The sequence below is a fragment of the Prionailurus bengalensis genome, chromosome F2 (assembly GCF_016509475.1).
Source record: "Prionailurus bengalensis isolate Pbe53 chromosome F2, Fcat_Pben_1.1_paternal_pri, whole genome shotgun sequence".
NCBI lineage: Eukaryota > Metazoa > Chordata > Mammalia > Carnivora > Felidae > Prionailurus > Prionailurus bengalensis.
Window position 1 is genome coordinate 42,593,069 of NC_057353.1, and position 25,318 is coordinate 42,618,386.

Sequence of the window (25,318 nt, forward strand, 5' to 3'; positions counted from 1 at the left end):
TTACTTTTTAATGGATTTTAATGGATTAATTCATTAATTACTATTTCTATCTGTTAAAATGCCTCTCTTCTACTTTTTAAAGCCCATTTTGGCATTATTTTCAAAGTTTTGTGAGTTGGAAGATCATTTAGTTTATTTTCAGTTATTATTACTTTATAATATTTGGATTATGATTATAAATTTTTCTCTGAACACAACTTATTTTAATTCCACTGTCTTAACTGTATTATACTTTCAGTTACCACTTTGGAGAAGTTTATCATTTATATTTTTCTTTACTCTGTAACTCAAAATATATTTGAAATTGATTTTAAATTTCAAAGTGTATAGTTTTTTTCTATCCATTTGGCACGGGTTTTAATTTTATTATAATGAGTGTGGCTAGTATAGTTTCTACTTTTGTAATCAATCGGGATTTCTTTTATGGTTTAATGTGTCATCTATGCTTTTTGGTGTGTGAATTTTCCATGTGTATTTGAAGAAAAAAGACATTTATTCTTTTTACTGGATGCAATGATACGTAACTATAAGTATAGATATAGAATCGGAATTTATCATTGGATTATTCCAATTCTATATGTACTTAATTTTGTCAAAAAACTTCTGAGAAGTGTATTAATACCTATCAGTAAGGTCACGGATTTATCAGTTTCTATTTATATGCTTCTAACAGATGTTTTATATTTTTGAAAGCAATGTATTTAGTTGCAGGTTACATTGTGACTTTTATACCTCTGTAGGATTGCGATCAATGGTATTTTAAATTCAGATTATTTTTTAAGCTTGTTCTTCTAAAATTCAGACTTTAACATTCAGCTTTATTTGTTTCTTGCCTTATTATTTCTTTGGTACCCTTTGCTCTCCTTGTGGATTTATTTTTTTCATTTTGTTAGAATGCATCTGCCATTAATATTTGTAGAGGAAGTTTATAGGTAAAAATGTCTCCAGTAATTAAATGTTTCAAATATCTTTATTTTCCCTCATGCTTAAATGATAGTTTGGCTAGATAAAGACTTCTAGGTTCAAGTTTTTCCTTAGATCTTTGAAGGTATTGTTGTATTATCTCATTAGAACTAGTATGGCTGGTGAGAAATACATTATCAGTCTATACTTCGTATAATATAGGGATTTACTTTATTCTTCTGGCAGCTTTTAGGATTTTTTTTCTTTATATTCTGCATCCCCAAAATTAAACTATATTCTGTCTGGATGTGAGTCTCTTTTTATTCATATTGCTTGGCAATTGGTAGACCCTTTTAATCTACCATGTCATTTTCATTTCAAGGTCTACTGAGCTTTCATTTCATTCAAATGAAATCTCTTTCCCTAGCATATATTCTTATTTCTTTCACTTTTATCTTATTTTATTTTAAGTATAGAAGTAATGCATCAATATATTCTTGTAAAAAATTGGATAATTGACAAGCAATTGTGAGCAAAAACTTGAATAACTGTCATCCTTTTTCCAATCCCATATTCTCCCTAGGAAAGATCACTGTTAATAAATTAAATATGTATCCTCCCAGACATTTTTATTAATCATTTAACTTTTATCAAATTAACACACATTTATGGTTTACAAAATCAAAAACGATAAGGTTTGTAACAATAACAAAGAAACCACAGCTTCCTGTTCTACCTCCCTACCAGATTCCTGCTCCTGGGAGACAAACACAGCCAATTCTCCCTTTGAGCACTAATTTCATCAGTGAGTTCATGCATCCCTGGCTGATAACCCAAGGCATCTTGAATTTTTAAGGATCACTCACTTGGAATTACCCCTATTCAAGGCTGTGGTCCCCAGTCCTCTTTCCGTACACTGTCTCTTTTTAGATACAGTAGTATCTTGGATTGTGAATAACTTGTCCTGCAAGTGTTCTGAAAAATGACCAAACATTTCTAATAAATTTTAACTTAATCAATGAGTGATGTCTTGCAATAGGAATAGTACACGACACTGAATGTCACATGATCACAACTGAGCCAATGATTCTTCTCTCTTTCCCTCTCTTTCTCTCACTACGGGATTATGGGTGAGCATCTCCCATGATTGGATGCTCGGTCAGGCCACAGTGTTTGGCAGAAATCAGTGATTTTTCAGAACGTTGGAAGGTGCCCACAACTGGCACTAGTGTATTTTTTGTCACTTCAAAGCACCTATGGACAGTCCATTGCTTTTCCATACAAGAGTAAGCTTAGGAATGCTTTGCTTCATTCTAGGTCCCTTTCCCAGATATAGATTTATAGATATAGATCCTTTCCTCTGCTGCCTTATTGCCAGTTACATTAAATACAGTATATGACAAGAGCTTATTAATACTGTACTGTAGTCAACATCCGTTAGTGATAGTGAAAGTCATCCTACACAATAACCCTCCCTCTCTTGTCTCTCTCACACCAGCCACAAAGGTTTTTAAAACTAAATGCAGGTTAATTTGTTTATTTGTCTTTATATTTTGTATTTTCTCTATTATTTTGTTTTACAGTATTGTAATCATTTTTATATGAATATTTTTGGGTTGTGGAACAAATCATCTGACTTGCCGTTATTTCTTTCAGCATTTATTCATTTTTTTTTTGAGAGGCAGAGAGAGACAGTATGAGTGAGGAAAGGACAGAGAGAGAGGGAGACACAATCTGAAGCAGGCTCCAGGCTCAGCTGTTAGTACAGAGCTTGATGTGGGGCTCGAACTCATGAACAGTGAGATCATGACCTGAGCCAAAGTCGGACGCTTAATTGACTGACCCACCCAGGCACCCTGCCATTATTTCTTATGAAGAAATTTGCTTTGATATACAAATGCTTTGGATTATAAGCATGTTTCTGGAATGAATTATGCTCACAAGCTAAGAATTTACTATATACATATATTTTTTTATTTTAGTCGACATAGAGTGCAATATTTGTTTCAGGAATAGAATTCAGTGATTCATCACTTACATACAACACCCAGTGCTCATCACAACCATGCCCTCCTTAATGCTCATCACCCTTAGTCTACCTCCCACCCATCTCCCTCCATCCACCCTCAGTTTGTTTTCTATTGTTAAGAGTCTCTTGTGGTTTGTTGCCCTCTCTTTACAATAGACAAGGACAACTTTACTAGAAGTTGTCATCACTTCCTGGAAACCAGTGTGGGGAGCAAATATGGGCCTCTTTTTCATATAACCAAAGTATTCTTTGTGGTTTTAGCTAGGATTTGTAATAGAAGGAGGCACTCTTAAACATAAATTAATTAACCACTGTGTGTAAATTTCTAACTAAATTTACTTAACAGTTAAATTAAACATGACAACCAACTTCAAACATACAATGCAAGTGAGAGTTTAACTTTAATCAACAATGCCTCCTCCCTAGAGAGTTGATAAATGTTCTCAAGAAATAGTCAGCAGTGTCACTGTCTCTATCATGATGTATCTTCAGTCCTTCTGTCAGGTGTGTTTCAAGAGACATACAGCTGTTCTCATAGATTTAGCATCTGCATGTCATAACACCATAGTTTGCTTCATCACTACAAACCCATATAAACTCCTTTTTAAAATTTCTAGTAAGTACTAGTTTTCTTGATTAAATAAATTGTATCATGGGGCGCCTGGGTGGCTCAGTCAAGTTAAGCATCCGACTTCTGCTTAAGTCATGATCTCGCGGTTTGTGAGTTCGAGCCCCGTGTCGGGCTCTGTGCTGACAGCTCAGAGCCTGGAGCCTGCTTTGGGTTCTATGTCTCGTCCTCTCTCTGCCCCTCCCATGCTCATGCTCTGTCTCTCTCTGTCTCTCAATAATAAGTAAACATTTAAAAAATTGTATCATAAGGGCACTTAATTAAGTGAATTCAACTAGTTAAGCTCACCATTTGTGTTTCTTAGGTTAGGTTGCACATTGCAATCATCAGGAAGCTTTAAAAATATTATGTGGGATTTTAATGGTTTCATGTCTCACATTTAGGTCTTTCATCCATTTTGAATTTACTCTTCAAATTCAAGAATTTACTCATACTTGTGTATGGTGTAAGAAAATGGTCCATTTTCATTCTTTTGCATGTTGCTGTCCAGTTTCCCCAACACCATTTTTTTAAATATGAAATTTATTGTCAAATTGGTTTCCATACAACACCCAGTGCTCATCCCAACAGGTTCCCTCCTCAATGCCCATACCCACTTTCCCCTCCCTCCTACCCCCCATCAACCCTCAGTTTATTCTCAGTTTTTTTTTTTTTTTTTAATTTTTTTTTTTTTTCAGCGTTTATTTATTTTTGGGACAGAGAGAGACAGAGCATGAACGGGGGAGGGGCAGAGAGAGAGGGAGACACAGAATCGGAAACAGGCTCCAGGCTCTGAGCCATCAGCCCAGAGCCCGACGCGGGGCTCGAACTCCCGGACCGCGAGATCGTGACCTGGCTGAAGTCGGACGCTTAACCGACTGCGCCACCCAGGCGCCCCAATTCTCAGTTTTTAAGAGTCTCTTATGGTTTGGCTCCCTCCCTCTCCAACTTTTTTTTTCCCTCCCCTCCCCCATGGTCTTCTGTTAAGTTTCTCAGGATCCACATAAGAGTGAAAACATATGGTATCTGTCTTTCTCTGTATGACTTATTTCACTTGGCATAACGCTCTCCAGTTCCAGCCACATTGCTACAAAAGGCCATATTTCATTCTTTCTCATTGCCAAGTAGTACTCCATTGTGTATATAAACCACAATTTCTTTATCCATTCATCAGTTGATGGACATTTAGGCTCTTTCCATAATTTGGCTATTGTTGAAAGTGCTGCTATGAACATTGGGGTATAAGTGCCCCTGTGCATCAGCACTCCTGTATCCCTTGGGTAAATTCCTAGTGGTGCTATTCCTGGGTCATAGGGTAGATCTAGTTTTAATTTTTTGAGGAACCTCCACACTGTTTTCCAGAGTGGCTGCACCAGTTTGTATTCCCACCAAAAGTGCAAGAGGATTCCTGTTTCTCCACATCCTCTCCAGCATCTATAGTCTCCTGATTTGTTCATTTTAGCCACTCTGACTGGCGTGAGGTGATATCTCAGTGTGGTGTCGATTTGTATCTCCCTGATGAGGAGTGATGTTGAGCATCTTTTCATGTGCCTGTTGGTCATCTGGATGTCTTCTTTAGAGAAGTGTCTATTCATCCAACACCTTTGTTAAAGAGACTGTCTTTTTCCCATTGGATATTCTTTTCTGCTTTGTCAAAGGTTAATTAATCATATAGTTGTGGGTTCATTTCTAAGTTTTCTGTTCTGTTGATCTATGTGTCTGTTTTTGTGCCAGTACCATACTGTCCTAATCACTACAACTTTGTAATATAACTTGAAGTCCAGAATTGTGATGCCTCCAGCTTTGCTTTGCTTTTTCAAGGTTGCTTTGGCTATTCAGGGTCTTTGCGTTTCATAAAAATTTTTGTATTGTTTGTTCTAGTTCTGTGAAAAATTCTGGTGCTGTTTTGATGGGGATTGCATTAAATGTGTAGGTTGCTTTGCTTAGTATAGACATTTTAACAATATTTGTTATTCCAATCCATGAACATGGAATGTTTTTCCATTTCTTTGTGTCATCTTTAATTTCTTTCATAAGTGCTCTTTATTTTTCAGCATACAGATCTTTTACCTCTTTGGTTAGGTTTATTCCTAGGTATCTTATGATTTTTGGTGCAATTGTAAATGGGATTGATTCCTTAATTTCTCTTCCTTGCTGCTTCATTATTGATGTGTGGAAACACAACAGATTTCTGTATGTTGATTTTGTATCCTGAAACTTTAATGAATTCATGTATCAGTTCTAGCAATTTTTCTGGTGGTGTTTTCACTGTTATTATTAATTTATACATGTATAAAAGAGCACACAATAAAAAGTAAGTTTCCTGTCCTCTTGTCCCTCCTCCTGAGGCTTCTTTCTTAGAGGCAGCTGTATCAGTAATCCTTGGAGCACATTGTTCTAGAGGTACTCTCTAAATACCTCAAAATGGCATCCTCTGACTCAGTTGCTCACATATTTTAGGAGAACACAGATGACCTCCATGTATGGGATGGGGTCACTGCTGGTCATCTGGACCATGGCAGGGCATCCAATTACTCCAATAATCACCAGTGAATTGTAGGATAGAGTACAGGAGTAGGACAAGGCACTGGGTCATCAAGCAGTTGTGGTACTTAATTGCTTATGGCAAAATGGTAATTATAAAGAAGAGGTTATATTTAGTGTCCTAGTAAGGATGAAAAGGGAAAAAGAGAAACAGAAGATGGTGAGTGTTCTACTCAGAAGAGAAAAGGAAATGAGAAACCATCAAGGATGGATTTGAAACAGTCTTATCTCCTGAGGTTACAGAATAGATATAACTGGGTATTAGGTGCAGCACCTAGCAATAACAGTGGCTGAGCTGCAGCAAGATATAGATGCTCAACCCTATCAGTCAGGTCTCCTGCACTAAGGCAAGGGCACTATGGGAAAGATATGGGACCCTGGCACATGAAATAAGGACATTTAGGCAGACATTAACAAGGCCTAGAATGATGAACCCACATAAACCTTCCTGGCCTGTGGAGGAAAGCCCCTCTTACTCCCAGGCATTATCCCCTGCTTAAAGCATTTCAATGACTGCACCTGGGGCAGGAGCCTCACCATGATGCAACTTCTCTTAGGAGTCCAATTCCACCACCTCCCATTGCCTCCAAGCCTATAATGAGAGTTAGAGCTCGATGAAAGCCAATGGAGAACACAGGACTTTTTCTGTGTTCTATATCAAGAGACTTGTGGGACCTTACCAATTTGTATCTACAGGCATCTGAGGAGCACGTGGGAGCAAATTCTAAGGGTGTTTGAACAAGGAGGGAAAAAATATAAGGCTTGACTGGGCAGAATTTATTGGCATGCATGTATCCATCTAGCATTTGGATTTAATGAGTTGGCTCAGGCACCTGGCAGTGGTGTTAACAGTCTGCTAGGTTAATTGCCAGTGAGAATGAAAGGCCAGAACTTCCTGTATATTGTGGAGGAAGGAATCTGAGGCCTTAGGGAGATGAGACTGTTGGAAGATCTATGTGAACCCTTCTTGGCTATTCCTTTACCAGACCTCAACTACCTGCCAGCTCCCTTTCTATGCCATCTCATAGAACTGTCAGCCAATATCCACTCTGGAATATTATTTGGCCTTAAAAAAGAATTAAATTCTGATATATGCTACAACATGGATGAACCTTGAAGACAGGATACTAAATGAAATAAGCCAGACATATAAGGAGCAATATTGTATGATTCCACTTATATGAGGTACCTAGAATAGGAAAAAAACATAGATTCAGAAAGTAGAATAGAGCTTACCAGGGGCTGAGCAGAGCAAGGAATGGGGAGTTTAATGGATAGAGTTTCTGTTTAAGATAATGAAATAGTTCTGGAAATTAATAGTGATGATGGTTGTACAACACTATGAATTTACTTAGTTCCACTGAATTGTACACTTAAAATGGTTAAAATGGTAAATTTTATGTTATATATGTTTTACTATAATAAAAAACAAGACACTTATTTTGCCTGGTCACAGGGTAGCCTATGACCTATGACACAAGCTAGGCCAATTGAACTAGTCAGACTGAACTACATATCTTGAGCTGAAGGTCACAAGATGAGTGTCTTAGTCAGGGCTGAGATAGCAAGGTATGCCATATGCTGGGTGGCTTATACACAACAGAAATCTATTTCTTACAGTTCTGAAGGCTAGAAACCTGAGATCAGTGTGCAGGCATTATCGGGTTCTGCTGAGGGCCCTCTTCCAGCTTGTAGATGCCAACTTTTCAATGAATTCTCACATAGCAGAAAGCAAAAAGGGAAGCAAGCTCTCTTATGACTCTTATAAGGACACTATTCCCAGAGCGCCTGGGTGTCTCAGTTGGTTAAGCATCTGACTCTTCGTTTCAGCTCAGGTCATGATCTCAGGGTTTGTGGGATTGAGCTCCGTGTCGTGCTTTGCACTGACAGCATGGAGCCGGCTTGGGATTCTCTCTAGCGCTCTCTCTGGCCCTACCCTGCTTGCGTGCTCTCTTTTGCTCTCTCTCGCTCTCTCAAACAAACACCTTATAAGGACACTAATCTCATTCATGAGTGCTCTGTCCTCATGACCTCATCCCAGTGACTTTCCAAAAGATCCCACTTCCTAATACAATTGCATGGGGGAAATCAACATGAGAATTTGTGACATAAACATTCAAACCACAACAATGGGTGTGACTTAGAATGGATTTGTTCTGCTTCATCAGCATCTTTCTTAGATTCTTCAAACTATCCCATAGCCTTTAAATAATTTTTAAAGCACTTCTTTTTTTTAACTCTCAAATTACTCAGTTATAGTAGGCTATCTGTTTCCTGCCAGGACCCTGACTAATGAATTGAGTAACATCTATTGAGTGCCCACCCCCCCCAATGCCAACACTGAGTGTATTATCAGTTTATCAACCTTTCTTTCCACCTCCATCCAGGATTGCTAAGGCATCATGGGTTTCTACTCGAATTTTGTGTTCTCCTCAAGTTATGCATAAGTTCTGACTGTTTTCAAACTTACTTTAGAACTATCTGAGGTTTCTATCACCTGCTTCAAAGGATTTTGATTGACTTATGCCAATTTGGGCATTCAAAATTATGAAGATCTTTGGGGGAGCAATTAGTAACCTATAATATTTACAGGTAAATCTACAGGTAAGACCCTCCACAACCTGAGAAGTTACAGTGAAGTTATGGATTGAATTCTGCCCCATATGCAGATGACTGTTCACTAGCAGTTATAAACAATCATACAACCTGTTCCATAACTCGACACTTGATGAAGCCACAGGTCTTTGTTCTTTTAGGTGCTTTTGTAGCACATTTCAAAATAGGTTCATTGAGACAAACACTGCACTATTCTAGAGGCAGGGTTAGGCCAACATTGTAGCCCAATTCAGTAATCAAGAAACTTTCATCAGTAGCTGAACATGGGGCCATTTTAGAGTTATGCTTCAATGCAGTTCTGAAGGGCACAGGCTATTGAGATTTTATACTTTGTCTATGCAAGGGCAGGGATACCTTTATAATATTTCTAACCTATGCATATATCTTGAACTTCCCACTTTCACTGATGAAAAGCCACTTATTTTATCCATTCTGTTAGTATAGAGCCACCTCTGATGTCTGGGTTTCTGATCAGAACCTTTAACGTACTAACTGAATACTCCTAAATAGTATATTGCTAATCTGAAGACTGACAGCCCTTAAAATGTAAGACAAAATCAACAATCATAAATATCACACTACTTAAGTAATTTAAAGTAAATTACAGACAAGATGACAAGAAAGCATAAGACGATAAACATTTTTAAAAAGGGGGGCACCTGGGTGGCTCAGTCAGTTAGGTGTCCAACTTCATCTCAGGTCATGATCTCACAGCTCGTGAGTTTGAGCCCCATTGGGCTCTGTGCTGACAGCTCAGAGCCTGGAGCCTGCTTCTAATTCTGTGTCTTTCTCCCTCTCTGCCCCTCCCCACTCACACTCTGTCTCTCTCTCTCTCTCTCTGTCTCTCAAAAATAAATACTAAAAAAAAAAAAAAATGAAAGCATAAGACAATAGCAATCTCCTAATTCTGATTCATGATGAATTTATGTTATTAAAATAAGAGGCCTCCACTCAGCTCCCCAACCACTACCATGTTGTTCTCCTTTGCACTATAGACAAACTTCTCAAGAGCAGATGACTCTTACGGTCTCTGATTCTTCTCCTCACCCTCATTCTTCATTCCACGCTGGTCTAGCTTCTGCCTCCACTAAGCCCCTGAGACAGCTCTTGCCAAGGTCATAGTGACCTGTACATCACAAAATCCAGTGCAAATATTTTAGTCTTCCTTCTCCTCCTTCCTGAAACATTTTCTTCCTTGGCTTATATGCCATTTTACTTCCCTGATTTTCCACCTAATTTTTTAAACATTTCTTTTCAGTCTCCTTTGTTGACTCAACCTTCTCTTCAGAGTTTTAAAATCAACCCATTGATTTAGCTAATCCTAAATTATTTCATCTGCAACCATGACTTCAATCACTGTTTACATGCTGAGACACATATGTGTACTTCCGACTCACACCATTCTGAGCTTTGGACACTGATACCTAACTGCCTGCTTCACATTTCTCTTGGATGTCTCAAAAGCCCTTCAAATTTAACAGACTTCCAATGGAATTTTTTTTCAAAGAAGGTCATCTCCTAGTGATTTTTATTTCAGGAAATGGTACAACCATCTCCCCCACCTTACCCAATTATTCTAGTCTAAATTCTGGAAGTCATCTTTAACACATTCTCTTCCTCATTCCATCACCAAGCCCGGTTGACTCTGCTTTTTTAATATCACTTGAATCTGCCCATCTCTCTACAGCTGCACTGCTTCCATTCTGGTCCAAGTCATCATCACCTTTCACTTGGGTTCCAGCAAATGACAAATCTTGCCAGGCAACTGAGTTTTTTATGGTTTAAAATTCAGTCTTCTTTATGCAATGCAGCAGAGACTTCTGAGTGCCTACCGTAATTTGTTTTGCACTTCATCTTTTAGATGCTCATCATATTAAAAATAATTCTGATCTTATTTGAGACTCTACAGAAAGGCCATTCTTCCCAGTCTCTTGGAAGTATGGGTAAATTCTGGTCAATGACATGCAAATTGAAATGATATATGGGACTTCCAGGAAGACTTTCCTGCAAAAGGATGATCATCAAAGGGAAATATCTCAGTTAGAAAGTGCACCTCTTTTACCCATGTCCTTTTCACCCTTCCTGGTATCTGAAACACAGGTATGATGTTTGATGTTTGAATAGCATTATTATCAGAATTTCCTAGCTGAGCCCTTCTAGAGTTCCCGACCCAGAAAAAAACATGATTGATAATTAAATCATAGCTCTTGTTTTCAGCAACTATATTTTGGGTGATTTTCACACAAAAAGAGATGGCTGATATCATTCACTGATTAAGGATAGGGCTCTTTGAACAGGTATATGTATGGTGTCCTATGCTTCTCTTAAATAGACAGCAAGGATGCTGGTGGCTCTAGGATCCCTCCAAAACTTACTCATTGCCCTTCTTTTCAGGAATTCTTTTATGGAGGAGGGGTCAAAGTGCTGAGCACTTTTCAAAGACCCACTATTTTAATGTTCTAGTTGCTTTCACCCCCAACATTTCATTCTTCTAGCTAGTTGAACATGTATTATTTATGTTAAAACCAACTCTTAATTACTGGACATATTCTTTCCAACTATTGTTAATGGATAAACTTTGTGCTCCCTTTCTTCATAGGCAAAAGAATATTATTTTCTCAAATCTGTGGCCCTTCGAATTGAAAGCCACGGCTTTTACAACCCTTGTCTCTACTGTATATTTATAAAAGTCAGCTTAATTAAAAATGGTTATGATGGAAAATGTTGTGTTATATGTTTTTTGCTATAATTTAAAAAATCAATGTAGGAGCTCAAAGGCCAAGATTCAGAGTCTTTGTTCTCTATGTATTAAACCTTCTCTGAGAACAGTACATATAGGTAAAGTTAATTATAAATGCAAAAGTAATTGATAAGTGAAACCATATAATTTATCTAGTATACTCTTTTAAATGAATTCACATTGCAATTGGAATGATATTTAAAATACTTAACTTGACCTATAAAGACCATATATAAAAGGCCCCTGGCCTGCTCCTCTAACTTCATGCTGAATTGCTCTCCCTTCCACTCAGTATCCCTTCCAGAGTTTCTGATGTGACATACACCTTCCAGCCTCAGAGCATACAGTTCCCTCTGCAAATGTCACTGTTCCTCACACCCTCACTTCCTCAGAGAAGCCTCCGTGATTCCCCAGACAAGGGAAGTGCTTTCCCTATTAGATGCTTCTTTAGTGATTTGTATTTCCATGTAATGACATAATTGTGTAAATAGCTGTTTAATGTTTACTTCCCTTCCTAATCTATCCTGTTTACTACTGTATCTCCAGTGCCTATAACATAATAGCATAACAGCTAATGAATAAATAGTTATTGAATACTTTCATCATGACTGAATTAGTAGGTGGCTTTATAGTTCTTGGGCCATACCAAGGTTTGGATTGCACAATATCTAAGATCCATTCTAACTCTAAAATTACATGTTTCTATGATTCTGTTCCCATCCCAGGAAGGGCCATTAATCACCAACTTAGCCCATGTGTATAACAGTGCAAATTTAGGCCCATGTAAAGTTTATATTATGCAGATGTTCTCAGCAGTATTTGCCTTTCCAGATGCTTGGTTGATGCCATGACTACAAATATAGTGGGAGATGCGTGTACAATTGAAATGCTAAGCCAGAGTGCCAAGTAGAGCCCACCCCTAGAGCAGTGCTGTAGTGGAGATTCAAAGGGTACAGTGACCTCAAACATGTGATTGGGAGGTGCTGATTTTTTTCACTGTCAGGGTTGCAACATTTTTTAGGCTCTTGTTTATCACAATGAACATTGAAACTAGCACCTGAAATAGAGTTGTTGTTCAATAAGTATATGAATGAATGTATGAATTAATGAATAAGAAGGCTGCTGCTAATGAGCAGCATGAAATGCACATGCAGCCTGTCCAAATGTGTTTGTAACCAGTTTGTCAAAATTCACAACCTCAGGCTACCTACCACAAAGGATATATGAACCATGAATCTCTAGAAATTAATGCTCAGGTGCCCCAAGTGAAATTACTTCAGGAAAATGTACTGACCCAGCTGAAAAACCTCTCCAGTTAAGGACCTTAGCAAGATTGCCAGTGGTCAAGCTGAAAGGGACCCAAAGTGTTTAGGTGTAATATTTGTGCCTGGTGAACTTCAGAAGCAGGAAGTCTCATGCTGGGCTTTTCAAAATGGGTCATTTGTTGCTAGAGAAGAATCAGAATGGAGTGGCAGGTGTGGGAGGGGTACTAGGAGATTAAATGGCCTAGCACATCCTCAAATTCTACCATTGGAAAATGGCCTTAATAGAAGTTTTTTTTTAGGTATAATTCCTAAGTGGAATGATAATATTATGAGTAGCCAATGGGGAGCAGGCTGGCAAAAGGCATTTTTTTCACACAGATCAAATAACTAGAGGGACCAAGTGCAAATTCTAACACTCACAATATTACATGGACTGTAGCCAATTCTTCATGGATTTGATTCTATAAAAATGAGTTTTGGCAGTTCCAGACAGTGAGATATTGCTTCCTTGTTCTTAATGGAGATTATTTCTAAGGGAAACCTTCTTCCTCTCTTCTCCCACCAGCCTCCTTAAATTTCAACTTCTATGAACTCAAGACAGAAATGCCTACATAGATTTGTCCTGAACCTCAGGGGTCCTAGTTCTGTTAATTTATTATTCAAATAAGGTGAAAATGAGCAACCTTGCTCCAGAGTGAAAAGTTCAGGTTTTCTGTGATTTGCTGATCCGTGATAATAATTACTTAGCATTTCAGAGCTGGTTCTGGGAATTAGATAAATTCCAGAAGGCTGCTTGGAGGCTCCATAATCCAAGTTCTAGCCTTGCTGGGCTCTGAGAATGAAAGCAAACCAAGGAAGACCAGCTGATTTCACTGGAGAAGGAGAGTTGCTTCCTTAAGAAAAAGGCGAGGTCTTAGAACATAGTTTAGATGAATATGAAACAGAAATGAGATCCCAAAGGCCAGAACAGGTATAAAAAGGAAAAGTAATACCCAGATCAAACTGCTCTCAAATAGACCACTAGTAAAAGGAGAAATAGCTTAATTACAGTTGTTTGAGGAAAAGTTACTAGAACCTAAAGAAGTCTCACAGAAGAGGAGATGCAATATGCCAGAGGCAGAATCTAAAATTATTCACCCAGAAAGGGACAAATTCCAGGTAACTGTTGAGAGTCTGAGCCATAAGTAACAAGTCCATAGTGAAAACAAGCAGAGACTTGCCCTGGGAAGGCCAGAAGAGCTATATTAAGTGGTTGTGGAAAACTTGAGCAGATTGGAGAAGTGAAGACTAGGGCAATCAGAAAATTCTCCAAGCATGATTTGTGAGTTTCAAGGTGTATAACTGTTGTAGGTAGAAATACAGATATTGCATAGACTCTAAAGAAACACGCCCTAGAAATTCATGACATTGGACCCTAAGGAAAGGCACTTATCTAGGAGATAAGCCATAGTAAAAGGGATCCCAGGCAGAATAATGAAAGATCAAAACTAGGCCTGTATTCAATGTTTGTCTAGTGGTTAGGAGAGTATCTCCTGTCACTCCTCTGCTCAGAGCCCTCCTAAAGTTCTCACATCACATGGAAGAAAATCCAAGCCCTCAGATCAGCCTACATCCTTGTAGACTGCCCCATCTCCTTACTTCTCTGCCTCTTCTGGTTTCTCCCCTTGTATCCTCCACTCCTGTCACAACAGCCTCCTTTTATTCCAGCACACTTTTGTTGCAGGACTACTCCTCATTCTGTGCCCTCTATCTGAAACACTCTTCTCCAGATATGTGCAGAGCTCATCCTTTACCTTGCCCTAAAGCCTCTGCTCAGGTGACCCCTTCTCAGCCAGGCCTCCCCTGACCCTCCCTATTTTAAACTACAACAACCCTACCCCAACCCCAAGCACTTCCTATATGCCTCTCTGCTTTTATTTCTCTTCATGGCACTTTTTATCATCTGATATACAGATTTTACCAATGTATGTTTCTTGTCTAGCTCTCTACAATAGAAGATATGCTCTTTGAGGGCAGGGATATTTGCCTCTTTGCTCCACTAATGACTCAGGGCAAAGAAAATGACTTGTACTTAGTAGATGCTTAAAATGTATTTTTGAGCGTACTGAAAGATTTTTTGAATAATGGATGCTTTCAACAGGCCTACACTTGATTCATACCACAGCTTTTACTATGGGGGATCCGTCTAACAAAATCTAAATGAAGATACCAGAAAAACAGCAGTGCAAGATTAAAAGCAAAGAAAAAGTAAAGGAAATAAAAGTGTTCTCTCTCCGCCAACAGCTCTAGGCCTGTATGTATTAAAGAAGAAAATGTTAGGGCACCTGGGTGGTCAGTCAGTTGGTTAAGCATCTAACTCTTGATTTCAGCCCAGGTCATGATCTCACAGTTTGTGAGTTCGAGTCCCATGTCAGGCTCTGCATTGACAGTGCAGAGCCTGCTTGGGATTCTCTCTCTCCCTCTCTCTCTGCCTCTCCCCTGCTTGCACTCTAAATCTCTCTCTCAAAATAAATAAATAAACAAGAAGAAGAAGAAGAAGAAGAAGAAGAAGAAGAGGAGGAGGAGGGGGAGGGGGAATGGGGAGGAGGTGGAGGAGGAGGAAGAAAATGTTTAATTGTTAGAAGCTCAAATGAGCTTTTCCAGGGGAGGAGGGGAAGAGCAGATATAGCAGAAACAATGAAGATATATTCCAGTGCTATAGAGAAAGATGCAATAGATAGAAAGGCTCCTCAAGGCCTGGAATATTCAAAAGTCAAAGAAAACAAAATTATGCATGAGCTAATTATTATTGAAACTGTATAATGGGTAGATGAAGGATTCATTATACTAATCTATCTGCTTTTGTATATGTTTGAAATTTTCTATTAAAAAATGAGTTTTAAAAAATAAATAAATAAATAGGGCAAGATTTCAAAAGCAAAAAAAAAAGAGAGACTCAAATATAGAGAACAAACAGAGGGTTGCTGAAGGGTTGTGGGAGGGGGGGATGGGCTAAATAGGCAGGAGGCATTAAGGAAGACACTTGTTGGGATGAGCACTGGGTATTATACATAGAGGATAAATCACTGGAATCTACTCCTGAAATCATTGTTACACTATATGCTAACTAAACTTTGATGTAAATTTAAAAATAAATAAAATATATTTTTTTTTAAAAAATGAGTTTTTAAGAAAGAACAGAAGAAGGACCATGTCCCATGAGGCATGTGGCAGAAGTACTGGAAGCCACCAGTTTCCCAGGGACACACTCTTCAGAAGCAACAATAGCTCCAGTTCCTGAATCTGCCAGGGGCAGTTCTCCAGCTGAACAAATGCAGGCATAGAAGCACTGTCCATAGAGGCAAGTGCTACAGAACTAAATAATCCCCTAGTAGCAGGCAGAGGAGCAACCAGTGTGGCTCACAAGAGAAATGGATCCCATGTCACCATGCAGACCATCAGTGCTGGTCCAAAGTGCAAGAAAGTTGGTCTCACAGGGAAGCTGAAAATCAAGAAGTTTGGAATGTTGGTTAAAGCAACACAAAACACCTCAAATATGATCTGGTGGCTGGGGCTGGCTCCATTGAAAATGTCTACCTTTTGCAGAAAGGTAGTTACAATGTCTCAAAGGCTACTCTCTAAGAGAAGAGACAGTGTCCATAGATGAATGACTTCTCACCTCATATATGGTCATTGCAGTCTCAGGGAAGATTTACCACAAATGAGTTGGTAGGTCATGTATCTGGATGACTGACAGAGCCCCACCACCTCTAAAGAAACTGAAACCATATCTTCCCTCAGATTGCCATTACTACTTGGCACTAACTGGGAATTGGTTTGTTTCCTGAATATGGTGGGCATGAGGCCTCTGTCATCATAAACTTGCCTGACCTTGAATTCCTTTTGAGGGAAAGCAAGTTAGAGGCATGGCATTGAACTAGTTCATCTCCAGAGGTCCTGAAGGAACTCTGCTACAGAGAGAGACACAGCCCAGCCCAGGCAACATCTTCTGGAAGAATTTCAGCTGCCCACGTTGCAAACAACCCTCCACATTCAGAGAGTGTGAAGTTTGGGCTTGAATTACTTTGAACCCACTAGATTAAGATAATTTGATGTTATTAATTTCTTTGGACTTGAATGTTTTGAATCTTTAACTTTTAAGAGGAATTAATTTGGGGGCTTCAGTTACTCCAAGACAATTGATATTAAGAGAGCTTTTCATATTCAAATTTGGGACCCTTCTACTGTATTGGCATTTCATTATTAACATGTATTTATGTATTTTAGTATTGGACCATCTTAATATTTCATTTTGATTCTGGGCAGAATCTCTGCCTATATTTTACACATGGCTGGAAATATTTTGGAATGGGAGTGGTAATAATGTATGTTTGACCTTGGGTACAACATGGCACAGATGTACATTTAAATAATGCTCTGTTCTGACCCATTTTAGAGCTTTCTCTGACAACTGCTATTGACCTCCTGTGCCAAAGCATTGAATGTGTCAGTGTCCTGTACTTTTCATATCTTACCACTTCTAGCTGTTTTCTAGTTACGTATGTCTGTATTACTTGGGATAATAAGTGTCTGAAGTCAAGAGATCATGTCTTAGTCATCCTTCTGTTATCCGAAGCACCTAGCATCTTGCCTTGCATGAAGAGGGTGCTCAATGAATAATCGCTTTAAAACTAGAAGAACAAAGGGCAATTCAGAATTTACTGTTAACTACTATACCTAGATTTTCAGGTTTAAATAACTTCACAGAGTAAGTCGGCAATTCTCTTGAATCCAGTAGAGTTTCTTCTCAGACAGACAAAATTCTGAAGTGGAAAAGGTACAGGTTAACATACCAGTCACCCAGTCATTGAAAACAAAACCAAAATCCCAATAGAACTGACATATTTGTTTTCCTCAGAGAAGCTTAAAGCACTTATCATCAACACAACATGGAGGTTCACAGCAGTCCTGGGAGTAACTATAAGAACCTTCACAGCTACCTAAACACTCTGTATGCAATTCATTTCCCCATTTTAGATCTTACTTTCAATACTAGGAACCAAGTAGATACTTAATAAATATTATTATGAAAAACACTAATATTTATTTGATGTCCCACAGTGAAGCTAAAAAAAATGAGCCCAGCTGAAGACCATATCAGAATCTGTAGTCTCTCTCAGCAAAGCAGGAGACCTTTGTGACAGAATAATCACTGTGCCAGGCAGTCAACAGTATTATCCAAATGTGGCCCTGATAGGCAACTTGAAGGAAGGAATACCACAAACTAATGAAGGAATAAGGAAGATATGGTTCATGGTCTTGAGTTATCTTTTATGGACAACCTTCCAAAAATAACAATATACACCATCGAATATGTAGAGGTGCAAAAAGCGTCTTGGCTGCATATATCTACCACTCCATAGTGAAGAGAGTTCTCAAGATTAAAAAATATGTAATTTATTTCCATTTTGCTTTTACTTATCAGATTAGTGTACTTGTGAGCTTTTTAAAAAGTAGTACATTTGTGTCTTAACCATTTATGGCTGTGTAATATAATATTGGGTTTCATCTTTTAGCCTCAACATAATTGTCTTTAAAATGGGAATAAATTTAGGGGTCCTGGGTGGCTCAGTTAGTTAAGTGACTGACTTTGGCTCAGGTCATGATCTCACAGTCTGTGAGTTCGAGCCCCATGTCGGGCTCTGTGCTGACAGCTCGGAGCCTGGAGCCTGCTTCGGATTCTGTGTCTCCCCCTCTCTCTGTCCCTCCCCTGCTCATGCTCTGTCTCCCTCTCTCTCAATAATAAATAAACTTTAAAAAATTTTTTTAAATAAAAAATAAAATAAAATGGGAATAAATTTAAAAAACAAAAAAGTCATTGTGAGGACTAGATAAAACAATTCACTTAAAGCACTCAGCATAGTGTTTGTTATATAGGAAACCCTCAAAATTGCTATTATTATGGTTTGTCTTCTTTTTGCATATGTCATAAATCTAAATTTGTGTAAGCTTGTTTATTTTAATTTTTGCATTCTGATTATAAAAGTATTATATATTCCAGAAATTATAATAAAGACAGGTATCATGTAATTGGAAAAATTAATCTTAACACATCATTCTACCATCCACAGATTTAAAAAATACTAACTTTGCAAAAGTTTCCAGTCTCCAATTTCTAAGTTTTATCTGTGCAAAGTACTTGGCACATAGAAGCTTCCCGTTGAATGGATGTTAGAAGATCTTATAATCAGGAACAAGGGTATGATAATATAGCTGTATTTATGTGTAAGTAAAAGGAAACATCCCTGAAGAATAATCTCTGGGTTCTTTCCAAAGTAAAAAATTTACTCCAAATCAAAGAACAAAATCAAAATACAGATTCCCTAGGTTATATGTGGGTTCTCCCTACACCATACTATGTGAGTGCTCATGAATAAAATGCTATTCTTGCTTGCTCAGTATAAACTATAGGGATTCGCTGTCCTCTATATGATGATTCTTATATGTCCCTATTCTTTTCCTTTTCCTTTTAAATTCTTTTATGTGTTTAGACTGAAAACACTATGTAAGAGCAAACATTTGTTTCTTCTCTTCCTTTGGATTCTGTTATTGTCTTGTCCCAGACTTTGCACTCCATGGTCACACCCTACATTTTATGGAATAATAAGCAGTACCCTTTCCAGATCACTGACTTATCCTAACCAACTAGGGACAATTTATGGAAGGAAGAACTTTGTTTTTGGCCCAACTTCACTTCATTTAATTCCATGTAAAAAATATAGGGGAGCCCAATTGGCCATTAGTTGTTCCTACTTAGTCTCTTGTATCATATTAAAGGCATCCATTGAGAAACTGAGCTGCTAAGCAGGTGTCTTGGATTGAGTCCAGAAAATCCTGTTCACTGACCCTAAGTAGCTAAGAACCTTTTTATGATGATCAAGGTTGCACTAAGAAAGAAGATGGTCTTTTGAGCCTCACTACTGGGTTCAAATCCAGGATCCACTTGCCTATTCTCCAGTGTACAAATGTACTGAACACCCTCTGCCCCCGAGCTTAATTTCTCATGTGCCTAGCACATGGCAAGTGTTAAATAAATGTCAATTACAAGTAATAGTAGTAGTAGTAGTAGAAATAGTAATCAAATCAACCCTAGTGATTGATGGTCTACCAGTGTCCCAGGCAAATATCAATACTACCATTAGTCAAAGGTTACGTGGGTATAACTTGAACCTCCACAATTTACATGTCTTATCATTAATTAATTTGGGTATTGACAAATGTTTTTAAATACTGATGATACTCATGTCACTTAGAGAACCAAGAGGTGAATAAAATATACATCTTGCCTTAATAGTTTCATAATGCAGTAATAGATGGCCCAAAGACTCAAAATCCCATATGGCATTAGGAGATGTCTTTTTGAAATGGATAGTGCTGTTAGTTCCATATGACAAGATGCATAAAACACAATCTAAGACTAAAATAATCAGGAAAGGAGCACTTGGGTGGCTCAGTTGGTTAAGCATCCAACTCTTGATTTCAGCTCAGGTCATGATCTCAGTTGTGGGTTTGAGCCCCATGTGGGGCTCTACCCTGACAGTGTGGCTCCTGCTTGGGATTCTCCCCCTCTCTCTTGTTCTCCCTATGCTCTCTCTCTTGCTCTCTCTCAACAATAAATAAATAAACTTTAAAAAATATATAAAGTAATCAGGAAATGGGCTCCCTTCCACTCCTGCAGATAGTGGTCCGTTCCTAACTTTTTAGTGTCATAAAGTTGCTCTCATAAAACTGAATGCCCAAAGTGTTAAAAGTATGCATGTGCTGTAAAAGAGAACATTACCAACATTTTTGTCAAGACCATCAAGACCAGACAGCTTCAGCACTGCTGCATCAGAGAGAGGTTTTTACATTTATTTCCTCTCAAGGGGAAAAGGGAAACTAGGATCGTGTAGCTATGCCAGATAGATAGATAGATAGATAGATAGATAGATAGATAGATAGATAGATATGAAATGCAGAAACACAGAGTCAAAGATGTATAAACACAAGCTGAGGGCCTTATGAAAATATGAGGCTCTGATCTGTCACTGGGCTTCAGAGTCAAATTGACATGGTCTCAAACTCTGATCTTATCACTCACAAGTTACTTGACTAGTATAAATTCCTAAAGTTCTCAGAGTTTCAGTTTCTTCACCGGTATAAGGGAAGAGATATTGTGAAGATTGCATGAGATTAAGTGTACATATGGAAAGTGCTTGAAGTTGTACATAGCATGTCATCATAAGCATTCAAATATAAGTAACTATTATAAGTATTATTTTATTATTAATGGTCATTTTGAAGCATTGACTCCAGAATTATGGCCTACTCTACTTATGGCACCCTTAAGCCAGAGCAGACATGCTGATGGTTTCATCTTGGGCAAAAGGGCAGCAATGTTGCCAGGGTATCTATGCTTGAGTCTCTATTGCTGTTTCTGATGATTGCCTGGTCTCCTCAGGGTTTGATATGGTTTTATTTCTGAACTTCAAATGTGTCTTTCTCCCTTGTGTGAACATTAACCACTTGCAAATCAACTTTTCATGGATTCCTCACTAATCTAGAGGTAATCCCTGGTAATGACCCAATTCCCACCCGGACTCCCTTTCTGTTCCACCCTCTCCCCTGTGTCTCAGGAGAAATGACTGTAGAAGCTCCTAGTGGAATCCATGTTTATGTCAGACTGTAAAGCCCAGCAGCTTGATAACATGGTTTCCCATGTTATTATTGAATACATCTTGACTGCAAATTTATATCTGAATCTGAATCTGCTAAAGCAGTTGTATACCCGTTTAAAAATCCTTTTGCTTTATCTTTCTACACTTAGGGCCCACAATACCAATCGGAAGGAAGTGGTAGAGGGAGAAACAAAGCCTAATTGGCAATTCCTGCTTAGACCAATAGACTCACACTGTTTGCTTTGGAAGGGAAATGGCCTGGATGCTTTCTCCCACTGTTTGCATGAACCTACGAAGCATCTGATCCATCCAATTACATCCCATAGTACGGGCTAATGGATATTAAAATTACATGGGTCAGGGCTCAAATACAAGTACAGTTCTCTCGGCTTGAGTTAAATCAAGTATTTACTTTGAGACCAAAAGTACAAATTGTGGGCTGTTGAATCAGCTGGAGTTCTCAAAATAGAATTTGACCTGAAGAGAGATAATTCCATGAAAACACTACTGGAAACCAAAATGCTTATCTAATCTGTAAGTCTGGCAACATGTACAGCATTACTGATTGCTGGTACTGGTGAAAGAGTCTTAATTTTTATGTCTAGAGGAAATTAAGCCAAGAAAGAGAGCACCATTTAGTTCAGAGGAAAGACGTTCATACATTTTATATTTAAATGATTCCATTTGAGTACTTGGAAAATTAAAGGGCCTTTAGCCAAAAACAGCTCTATGTCACTCGGCTATGTGGAGCTTAACTAAAGCTTGGCCTTATCTAACTTCTCAGAAATACACTAACCAGAGACTCTATATAAGAGTTCCAGAACTAGCATATGCCTACAAGGGATTAGAGAGAAACCAAAGTGAAGAAAAGCAATTTACTCATAATGGAGAGTATAATAGTTATAGATACCAACTCTGAGAAGGGCCATTCCAGATTGTCAAAAAGAGCTTCAGACTTACCATCACTAAAAGACCATTCCCAGTATTCCTAATAATAGTGAGAAATGGGATTCCTCTTGGGACCTTTAAAAGCTCCCCTTTTTTTAGCAGTTAAAGTCACACAGATCCAATGAAGAGAACAGCCACTTCTTTTCAGAAAATTATGTATATTCTTGGCCTTATTAATGGAGTACCCAACTCTAATATTATTAGGGTAGGTTTTTAAAATAGATTAAGGAAGTTCAGAGATATGGCTTCAAGAGTACCTACCATGCTTTTCCATGATCCTCATTATACACACACACACACACACACACACACACACACACACACACACACATATATACACACACGTACACACACACGTATACACACACACACACACACATCTCTGACAAAATGTCTGACAAAATGAGTCAAAAGATACTCATTTTTTTAAATATAGTTTAGGGATTTTAAGCTTTTTCTGAATTCTGGGATTTCTTTGGCTTCTCTCTCTCTCTCTCTCTCTATATATATATATGTGTGTGTGTGTGTGTGTGTGTATATATATATATATAGTTTGTTTGTTTTTCTCCATCCAGTGGTTCAATGCCTAAAATTATATCCTATGTGACCTTGGTTTCCTTTGTCTAAGTCAAATAGGAAATTGGTCCCTAATAGGGGGCCCTCATTAATTTTTATCAGTCATTTACACCTGTCATTAGCTACTTTTGAAAGAACTAGTGTGGGTCATTAGAAGGGGAAGCTGGAATTTAGGGCCATTGGTCACATAAGTTCAAATGTTTAACTATGGGTTGGGGAAAGAGAGGGGCATAAACAGGAGAGGCTGAGGGAAGGAAAACCAACCTAGCCTTCTGAATAATGCTGATAAAGGCACAGCAGTTAAAATTTAGAAGCCAAAGAAATCCCAGAATTCAGAAAAAGCTGCAAATCCCTAAACTATATTTTAAAAAATGAACATCTTTTAACTCACTTTGTCAGAGATTGTTTTTCCTATCAGATGACATTACAATTTTATTATACAATATATATCATTACATAAATTTGGGCTCCAACCTCTTCTGTAGTCACCATGTCATATTAAAAATAAATGTGTGTACACATTTGTGTGTATATATATATGTGTGTATATATATACACATATGTGTGTATATATATATGTGTGTGTGTGTGTGTATAATGTATATGTGTGTGTCACTATATATATATGTGTGTGTGTTTGCATATACATGTAGAGAGAGAGACATATATAGACATACACATCAATCGTCATTGTTCACAGAATCTGTATTTTCTTTTTTTTTATTGTTTATTTTTGAGAGAGAGAGACAGAGTGTGAGTGGAGGAGGGGAAGAGAGAGAGGGAGACACCGAATCAGAAGCAGGCTCCAGGCTCTGAGCTATCAGCCCCGACACAGGGCTCGAACTCAAACCGGGAAATCATGACCTGAGCTGAAGTCAGACGCTTAACCGACTGAGCCACCCTGGTGCCCCTGGAATCTGCATTTTCTAATTCACCTATTCACTAAAATGTATTCCTAAGCCCAGAATCAATACTTGTGTCTCTTTCATAGTCATTTGCAGATATATGCAGACAGGCAAAAATTTGAGTTGCTTAACACACACTTTCCCAACTGAGATTAGACAAGGCAATATTCTGCCTTCTTTTTTTCCATTCCCATATCGTCATACTGTAAACAAGTGTCCTTTTTGTGGTCTATTTAGCACTACATTTCTTGAATTTTTGTGCTTTTTGTTGGTAATTTCACTGTTTAAAATGGCCATTTCACTGTTTAAAGTGGCCCAAGCATAGTTCTGGAGTCTTGTCTAATGTTCCTAAATGCCAGCATGTTGTGATGAGCCTTACAGAGAAAATATGTGTGTTAGATAAGCTTTATTCAGGAATGAATTATAGTCCTGTTGGCTGGGATTTCAATGTTAATGAGTCAACAATAGATACTGCATAAAGTGTCTTTAAACAGAAACACACATAAGACAAGCTTATGATTGGTTGTTGAAAATGTTGTGACCAGAGGCTCGCAGAAGCAAAACCTTGTATTTCCCCTAGGAGCCATGGTTCTATATTTGCTAATTCAGTGTTCATGGAGAATTTAAAGAACATAACTACTGTAAATAATGAGAATTGACTATTTATATTTTTATTTGAAATAGTTTAAGACTCACAAGAAGTTACAGAAATAGAGTTTCTGTGTATGCTTCATTTGGCTGTCTCAAATGAAATATCTTATTTTCAAAAAAAAAAAAACCAGGAAATTAATATTGGTACAATACTGGTACCAACTGGTACCAGTAACGTGATACAAGTTACTTGAGTACAGATCTGGTAACTTGAGTACAGATCTTATTCCAATGCCATATATATATATATATATATATATATATATATATATATATATATTTGTGTGTGTATATATATGTGTATATATATGTATTTCTATAGAATGGAATGGAAATATATATATATATATATATATATATATATATATATATATATATTTCTATGGAATTCTATTAAATGTGTAGATTCATATAACCATCACTGCAGTCAGCATGCAGAACTGTTCCATCACTACAAGGAAACTTCCTGGTTTTACCTTCCTGGTATTACCAGTTAATAGTCATACCCTCCCCTCAACTCTAGTGCCTAACCCCTGGAATCCACTGATCTCCATAACTATAATTTTATTACTTAAAAGATTATATAAATGCAAATATACAGTTTGTAACCCTTTGACAGCAACTTTTGTCACCCAGCCTAATGCCTGTGAAGTTCAGCCAAGCTGTTGAATCTGTTGATAGTTTTGTTTGTTTGTTTTTGTTTTGTTTTGTTTTGTTTTGTTTTGCTGACTAGTATTCCATCATATGGGTGTACCACAGTCTTGTTTCCCATTTTCCCATTGAATCCATTTGGGCTGTTTCCAGTTTGGGACTATTAAATATCAAGCTTTTTACCGTA